This window comes from Theobroma cacao, chromosome 4 (genome assembly GCF_053813885.1).
Source record: "Theobroma cacao isolate CCN51 chromosome 4, ASM5381388v1, whole genome shotgun sequence".
NCBI classification, from domain to species: Eukaryota; Viridiplantae; Streptophyta; class Magnoliopsida; order Malvales; family Malvaceae; genus Theobroma; species Theobroma cacao.
The window spans coordinates 30956883-30965497 of NC_142642.1; the positions used below are offsets into that span (position 1 = coordinate 30956883).

The following is an 8615-nucleotide window of genomic DNA, read 5'->3' on the forward strand; positions in this document are numbered from 1 at the left end:
AAATAAATTTATACATACTATAATATAGAAAACTAAAGTATGCAATTTAAATTACAATGACACGTGAGCCCCCAAATAACTGAGAAGGTTTAAGTCTATAACCTTGCTTTCTAGGATGCAACTCCGAGATTTACTTCTCGATGCAATTGACAGTCTACTGCCTATTCTGAGCCTGAAAAATGTATAGGAAGAAGGGGTGAGATTATAAAATCCCAGTGAGTAAACAGACATCATCAAAATAATCTAAAGCCTAGTAATATGAGACAATTAAAATAATTCATCTCAACCCATATAAATAATTGGATTTCATCTAATTACTCAACATGGCTTATGCACTTTTCAAAAACTTGGCCCTTGCCAAAAATCCATTCTCTTGGATACCTCGCGAAAGCATCTTACCAAGACCGCCAAGGCTGTTTATTGTCACACACACAAACACATTTCACCTCTGACAACACAGCCGTTCCTTGGCGTTGGCTTAGTCCCACTTTCACGTCGTGGCCAGCGTGAAGTGTACTCAAATCCTACCTCGGGAGTTATCCTACGCGCCTCTCCAATCGAGGTAAGCTCAATAATTAGGAACCGTGCCCCTCTAATTAGGCTGGCCCACGGAACCCCCGTCACTGCAGTGCCCACTTTATAATTCACCCACCAATAAAATCACAACAGTATGACATGGCTCACTTAACACATTCAAGGCAAATCAAAGTAGTTCACATATTCTTTAAATCAAAAAATAACCAGTCATACCCACATTTATCATAAGCCATTTAATATAAAATCATGGATAAACAACACAATCATAGTATAGGTCTCCAATTACTCTATTTTTGAAATCATTATTAAATTTTCAAAAATTTTATAAAATTATTTTATAAAATCTCATTTTTCCATAAAACACAATAATTTTCCAATTAAACCATTTTTCCATAAAATCACACAATTAAATAAATCTACTCTAGATAATTAAGACGATAGTAAGTTTACTCACTGTACTAGGAGTAGATACACTCTTATTCTCAGTCCTCGGGTGTAGTCTTTTACCCGTATCAGATAGCTCACCACCTATCCACAATACATGACACAAAAAATTCAATAATTTGTGTCAAATCAATATATATTATTTCAGGCTCTTATCCATGCGTATGCACTAGATAGGGTGTGAAATGTTTGGACAATCGCTTAATCATAGTATCCGACCTAACTCGCCTATACACAGTGTAAATTTCTAAAATCTTCAATTCAACTCCAAGTCCATCCATTTCAATTTCAATTATCCAATTATATCCACAATACCTCAATGACTGTGAATGTGGTCCAATTTATCAGTTCGGATCATAAATTACACTTTTACCCCTAATGGGTAAAAATTTCAATTTTTTGCACCAAAAATTCCCATTAAATTTTCGACCTCATAATTCATCATTTTTCCATCTAATTCTCTTAAAATAAAGTCAACCTCATCCTCACACACCATTGGCTAGATTCGGGCTAGAGAAATTCATGGAGAAAATGAATATTTTTCTTGTTGTTTTACTCATAAACATGCTAAACTAACACTAAACACTAACATAGTTCAAAATCAAATTAATCTAACAACTTTCTTTCTCTAAACCCATATGATCAGATTTGAATCCATCATCAAAACACATAATTTAACCATGGAAAATAAGGAGAAATGCATGGAAATGATAAATCTTAAGCTAAGCTTGAAAAATCATACCTATAAACACTTGATTCCTTGAAAAATCACACTTTTTCTTTGAATTTTCTCACTCTAGGGTTTGTTCTTATTTCTCTCTCTCTCCTGCTGGTTTTGACTGACCCTCACAATGAATAATTCTGGAATTTTCAAGCCTTTTAATAGGCTTAATAAAATATTATTATTTTATTTACCTTTTGAATATTTTATTATTTTATTTTTTTCTAGCCATCTTTTTGACTTTCTTTTTCTACCACTCAATCCTCTTCACTTATCCATGTCTTCCATGAAATTTCTAGACTTTTCCAAAGTTTTGGTGGAGTTAAATTTTAAAAAATTACACTTTTACCCCCGTAAAGTGAAAAATTACGTTTTTACCCCAAAAACTGAAAAATTGCCCATAGACATGTTTTTCATCCCTTATACTCATACCATTCTCCAATTTGTCAAATGTCATCTAAATTCTCTCAAAATCTCAAAATTTATCCATGGGTGGAAAAATTACGATTTTGCCCCTAGATGGTGAAAATTTCGATTTGACTCCAAATTGATCATCGAACTCCGAACTACCATTTTGAGTCATCCCTAAACTGTGAAACTCTTAATTTCACTTTAAAATTCCTATTTGAACTAGTTCGAAGCTTAATCGACTCAATAGTACCATTAGGGCAATATCATCTTTTAACGATTTCTCGAACTTCCTAAATATACAAACATTCTATCGAGCATGTGAATGACATTATAATTATTTTACAAAGCAGGGTTTGACATAAATGGTAAATTGCTATGTTTTAAGAGAAATTGTGATTTTATAAAATGATTTTATAAATTTTCTGGAAAATCGAATACTTGTTTTGAAAATAGAGTAATTGGAGACTGCCCGCTTGTGTTGTAAATTTATGGTTTTAAATTGAATGGCTTATGACAATAAATGAGCATGAATGGCTAAGCTGATTTTTGTGTTAGAATTATTTGTACTGTGTATTTAGCCTTGAAATGCTAGGTTACGATAAATTACCATGTTATGCAGAAAAAGATTTTATAAATTAGGTGGTAGATAAAAGATTAGCTACTGCAGTGGTGGGGGGTTCCGTGGGCCAGCCTCTAAGAGGGGCACAATAAACTCCTTTCTATTCTCACCTCGGTCGTAGAGGCGCGTAGGGTATCTCCTGAGGTGGGCTTTTTGAGTGCACTTCACATGGATCACCGCGTGAGAGTAAAACTCAGCCAACGCCAAGGAACAGCTATGTTTCAAAATAAAAATATGATTTATGCGAAATATGAATTTTTAACAACCTTGTCGGACTTGGTTGGATACCCCTGATCCAGGTGTCCTCGAGTACAGGATTTAACATGAGCCAAGTTTTGAGAAATTCACGAGCCATATTGATTATTTGGTTGAAATGAATATTCGTGTTGTGAAAAATTTACTGAAATGAATTGTTTTTAATTGTCTCCCTTTACTCGACTTTGGATAGTTTAGATGGTATCTGTTTACTCATTGGGATTTTATAATCTCACCACCCTTATTTCCTCACATTTCAAGCTTGAGGAATTCCATAGTTAGCTGACTTTGACAAGGACCTTCATTTGGACTCAAATCGGTAAAAGCTGTAGGTTTCCAACTTTCGATGCATTTTGGATAGATGTGAGCCCACGTGTCACTGTAAAGAAATTTTATACTTTGGTTATTTGTTTTATAGTATATATGAATATAATTAACTTTTACGCTATAAGAATTATGTACCGATAGTTTTACGAAAATTATTTTACAAAAAAATAGTTTATTTTATTGAATATTTTTATTATATTCAAATGGTCAAAATTTTTACTTGAAATGAACGTTTTAGATACTTAATTTGTTTTTAAATTATTAAATATATATTTTTTACTTACCTACTATATTTTTAGCAAGTTTCGAGGTTTTTGACAAAAATGACGAAAATACCCCTGTGAGCCAGAAAATAATATGTTATGTTCTGATTTGAAAATGATTTGAAATCCTTTGAATTGTGATATTTGATAACTATTGCTCATCGAGGAAGTGCAAAAGCTGATACGAGAGCCTTGCGGGGTTTCGATCGGCATTCGGGGTGAAGAATGTCTGTCGAGGCCTCGTGGCGGTTGTCACGGGCTCGATGGGGAGTTTCGGGTCGTGACAACATAAATTCACATTTTATATAAAAAAGAAAAAACGAAAAAGAAAGGTTCCATGTTTATAGATAACGTTTGATGGCGGCGCTGACAGTGTACTCCTTTTCCCTCTTTTTGGTGTTCGACAGTAATCAACCTTCCACTTTTTGAGAAAAACGTGGTCACATATATTCCAAAGAAAAGACTCGGTATCTACCCATTTCTCCTTTTGGCCAAAGACTTAGACTCGGGTGTAATAATTAACAAGTCAAAGAAGACTACGTAAAACACATTATAATTTATTATAATAATTAAAGACGGATCCATAACTTCAAAAGATTAAAATAAAATATTTAAGTGAGATTTTTTTATTAAAATTTTATTCTTTTAACATTTTGAGATTTAAAATTTTTACTTAAATTTTTATAATCAAATTCATCTAATATTTTTTTAATAATTTCTTATTCATTATTTTTATTACTTGTAAAAAATTTAACAAGTGCGTCTTTTTAGATTGTATTAAATTTTTAACTTTTTTTTTAAACTTTGAATAATCCGATCCATATTTTCAATTTGACATGTTCAAATATTTATTATGAAGTACAAAAAATATTTAGTTATTATAATTATCTTATATATTTTAAATAGTTAATATAAAATCAACAATCTAAATTTTTAATTCAAATCAATTAACCATTACATAAAATAAAGATAATATAATAATATAATATAAACTCTAAATTAAAGTAAAAAAGTATGCAAAGATTAGAACAATAGTACCTAATTGTTGAATGTTTATTACAAATCATAAATGAGACTTACGGTTTTATGAAGATTACAGCATAACAAACTTATTAAGTATGTTTTGGAAGAAAATTAAAGTTAAAAGAAAAAAAGAGAAAATGTGAAAAGAAAAATTCAAAACTGGATATTATAATTGAAAAAAAATAATTGATTTTATATATAAGAAAAAATAGTCATTTGAAATATTAAATACATATTACATTAGTTGATTGGAATAGAAGAAATAGACGAGAAAAAAAATAGCTGTTAAACATCATTAAATAGATATTATTGTTAGTTGATTGGAAATGAGGGAAATAGATAAGAATTAATAGCATCATAAATATTGAGAAGTAATAAAAATAGAGATTTATTAAGTACATAATTAGAAAAATGAAAGAATATGTCATTTTATTAATTATCTTTGACTTTTACATATTTTTAATGGTTAATGAAATAATTAGTTAAGAATTAATATGATGTGAAAGTGAGAGAAAATTAATATTTATTAGACATGGGAAAATACGTAAATATTTTAATAATTATTTTAATTTTTATATATTTTTAATATAATTAATTATATTATATTATAAAAATATGAGACCGTTCCAAATTTAGAGCTTTGCTTGGGTGGCCTTACCAAGAGCCACCCTGATAATAGCTTTTTTATTCTCAAATATTCACTTTAAAAAGAATAAAACATACTAGTAATAGTTTTGTTAAAATAATTGGAGATGTTGTTTAGATCACAAAATTATTTTAGGAAAATAAATTTGTCAAAAATGCCAAGTATACACTTGAGATCAGAGTTTTTAAACTCTACCAATAGAGTTACATAGTTTTCATATTCATTGTCAATTAATTGATATATTGTTGTTAAACACTTTCATAAATATGTTTTAATGAGATACGTGTCAATCTTTTAATATTGATTATAAAGTTTGAAAACTCTGACAACAATTTATAGGATAATTTTCAAAAACAAAAAAAAAGAAGTGGAAGTCTATTTGTCATTTAAGTTTTATTAGATAAAACCATTGTAAAAGAAACAATTTAGCATTCATTTTTATTGCCTTCAGTTGAAGTTTGCCTCTCGGAATGGAAAAGTCGGTGTAGGGATAAATTTTACTGAGCGCCGAATGAAAATTTTTAAACATTTTAAATATTTAAATATTTTAAAAGCGCCGAATGGAAATTTTTGTAATTTAGGTGTAGGGATGGTTTAGATACGTTCCATGGTTTAGATATTTTTGTAATTTTACTCACGTTCGGGCCACTACGTGAGAGTGAGACTCAGCGAACGTCAAGGAACGGCTGTGTGTCAGATGTGAAAACATGTTTATGGGTATGGGTCAATAAACAGCCTTGACGGTCTTAGTGGGATACCTTGACGAAGGTGTCACGACCCGGAACTCCCATCGAGCCAGTGACAACCGCCGCAACGTCCCAATAAGCACTCATTACCCCGAATGCCGATCGAAACCCCGTAAGGCTTAGCATCAACTTTCGCATCTCCCCGGTGAGCAACAGTTATTAAATCTCGCATTTCAAGAAAACATAAGTTGGTTCCAACTCAAAACAATAAAATATTATTTTCTAGCTCACAGGGGCATTTTCGTCAATTTCTTTTTTGAAATTTCGAAATCCGAAAAAAATGTAATATGTAAGTGGAAACACATATTTCATGATTTAAATTAAATTTTGAAGTCTAAAACATTCGTTTAAAGTAAAATTATAGCTATTTGAATATAATAAAAACATTAAATAAAATATTCTATTTTCTTAAAACACAATATTTTCAAAGTCTTCCTAAAATAACTTTTGTAGCGTAAGAGTAAAATAAATTTATTCATATAGTAATAAAGATAATTAAAGTATGAAATTTCGTTTATAGTGACACGTGGGTCCCCAACTAACCAAGAAAGTGTAGAGCTACGAACCCTTACTTCCTATGATGCAACTTCGAGATTAATTCTCGTCTTAATCAACTATCAACAAACTGTCCTGAGCCTGAAAAATGGATAGGAAGAGGGGTGAGATTAAATAATCCCAGTGAGTAATTAATTACCATCAAAAGCATCTAAAGCCGAGTAGATGGAGATAATATAAAAACGTTATATCTCAATAATGTTCATAACACAAATTTCGTTTCAATCTATACCAAACAATTTATTTTCATCAAAATTTCTCGGCTTATGAATTTCTTAAACTTGGCCCTTGCCATAATCATTCTCGCGGGTACCTTCGTCAAGGTATCCCACTGAGACCACCAAGGCTGTTCAATGACCCATACCCATAAACATGTTTTCACATTTGACACACAGCCGTTCCTTGGCGTTGGCGTTGGCGTTCCTCAGGAGATACTTCACCCAACATCTTCCCTTGGAGGTAAATATATAATTGAGTTACCGTGCTCCTCTCATAGGCAGTCCACGGAAACCCCCACCATTGCAGTGACCGTGAGGTGCATTCAAATCTTACCTCAGGAGATACTTCATCCAACATCTCCCCCCAGAGGTAAATATATAATTGGGTTATCGTGCCCCTCTCATAGGCAGTCCACGAAAACCCCCACCACTGCAGTTACCGTTTCATATACCACTAGACCCATAAAAATTTCAGTAGTATAATATGGCGAATAAAATGTAATCCAATCTACCGAGACCAATCCAAAACTGTTCATATATTTCATGCCAACATAAAAAATTTAGCCATCATGCTACCATAGTGTCATAAGCCACAATTTCAATAACATATAAAATCATAAATTTCAACACAGTCTCCATATACTCAATTTTCCCAAAACAATATTAGTTTTCAAAACCAGTATAAATCTCATTTTTTATTAAAAAATATTTTAATTGGAAAACATAATATTTTATAATTTAAACTCACCAATCAATAAAAGCATCAAACAAGTATAATTACTCTAGATATTTAAGACGATAAATTGTCCACTCACAGTTTTAGGAGTCGATGTACTCCTAATCCCAGTCTTCAAGCACAATTTCTATACTTTTACCAGTGTAATTTGCTCACCACCTATCCACAATGTACAATACATAATTCACCACATCAATGCTTGACCATTATAAAATCAATTCAGGCTCGGTATATATGCATGATATGACATGCAACTTATCTGACTACCGCTTAAATGGGGTGCTAACCTAATTCGGCCTATTACCCGATTAAATTACTAACGCGTCCAATTTAATCTCAAATTAATTTGTTTCAGTTTCTATACCTCAATTGCACCCAAATTGACTTAATGTCCCTCAGTGTGGTGCAAATTATCAGTCCCGATAGCAAATTACGAAAATACCCCTAATGGGTAAAAATTCATATTTTTGCTCTGAAAATTCCCATTATTTTTCTAGACTCATAATTCATCATTATTCATCATAATTCCTCAAATAAACATCAAGATCAGCAGCCAATATTCCCCTAGAAAATTCAGCCAATAATGGTAATGGAGGAAAATAAATTCTTTTCTTGTTGTTTTGTTCCTAAATATGCTAAACTAACTTAAAACACTAACATAACTTAGAATCAAATTAATCTAACAAGTTTCTCTCTCCTAACCCATTTTTTCAGAATTGAATTCATCCTCAAATCACATGATTCAACCATGGAAAATGATGGGAAATGCATGGAAATGATAAATCTTAAGCTAAGCTTAAAAAATCATACCTTTAAACACTTGATTCCTTGAAAAATCACACTTTTTCTTTGAATTTTCTCACTCTAGGGTTTGTTCCTATTTCTCTCTCTCTCCTGCTGGTTCTGGCTGACCATCCCAATGAAAAATTCTGGAATTTTCAAGCCTTTTAATAGGCTTAATAAAATATTACTATTTTATTTACCTTTGGAATATTTTATTATTTTATTTTTTTCTAGCCATCTTTTTGACTTTCTTTTTCTACCACTCAATCCTCTTCACTTATCCATGTCTTCCATGAAATTTCTAGACTTTTTCAAAGTTTTGGTGAAGCAA

At 31.4% G+C, this 8615-nt stretch overlaps 1 long non-coding RNA gene across 1 annotated transcript; it reads right to left on the minus strand.

Annotated features, from left to right (window-relative positions):
* Positions 1-6581: 6581 nt before the first annotated feature.
* Positions 6582-8370, minus strand: LOC148763274 (uncharacterized). Its single transcript, XR_016025770.1, has 3 exons — positions 8312-8370; positions 7581-7660; positions 6582-6628 (listed from the first exon to the last, which is right to left on the minus strand). It is a non-coding gene; the product is annotated as an uncharacterized LOC148763274 (long non-coding RNA).
* Positions 8371-8615: the final 245 nt, after the last annotated feature.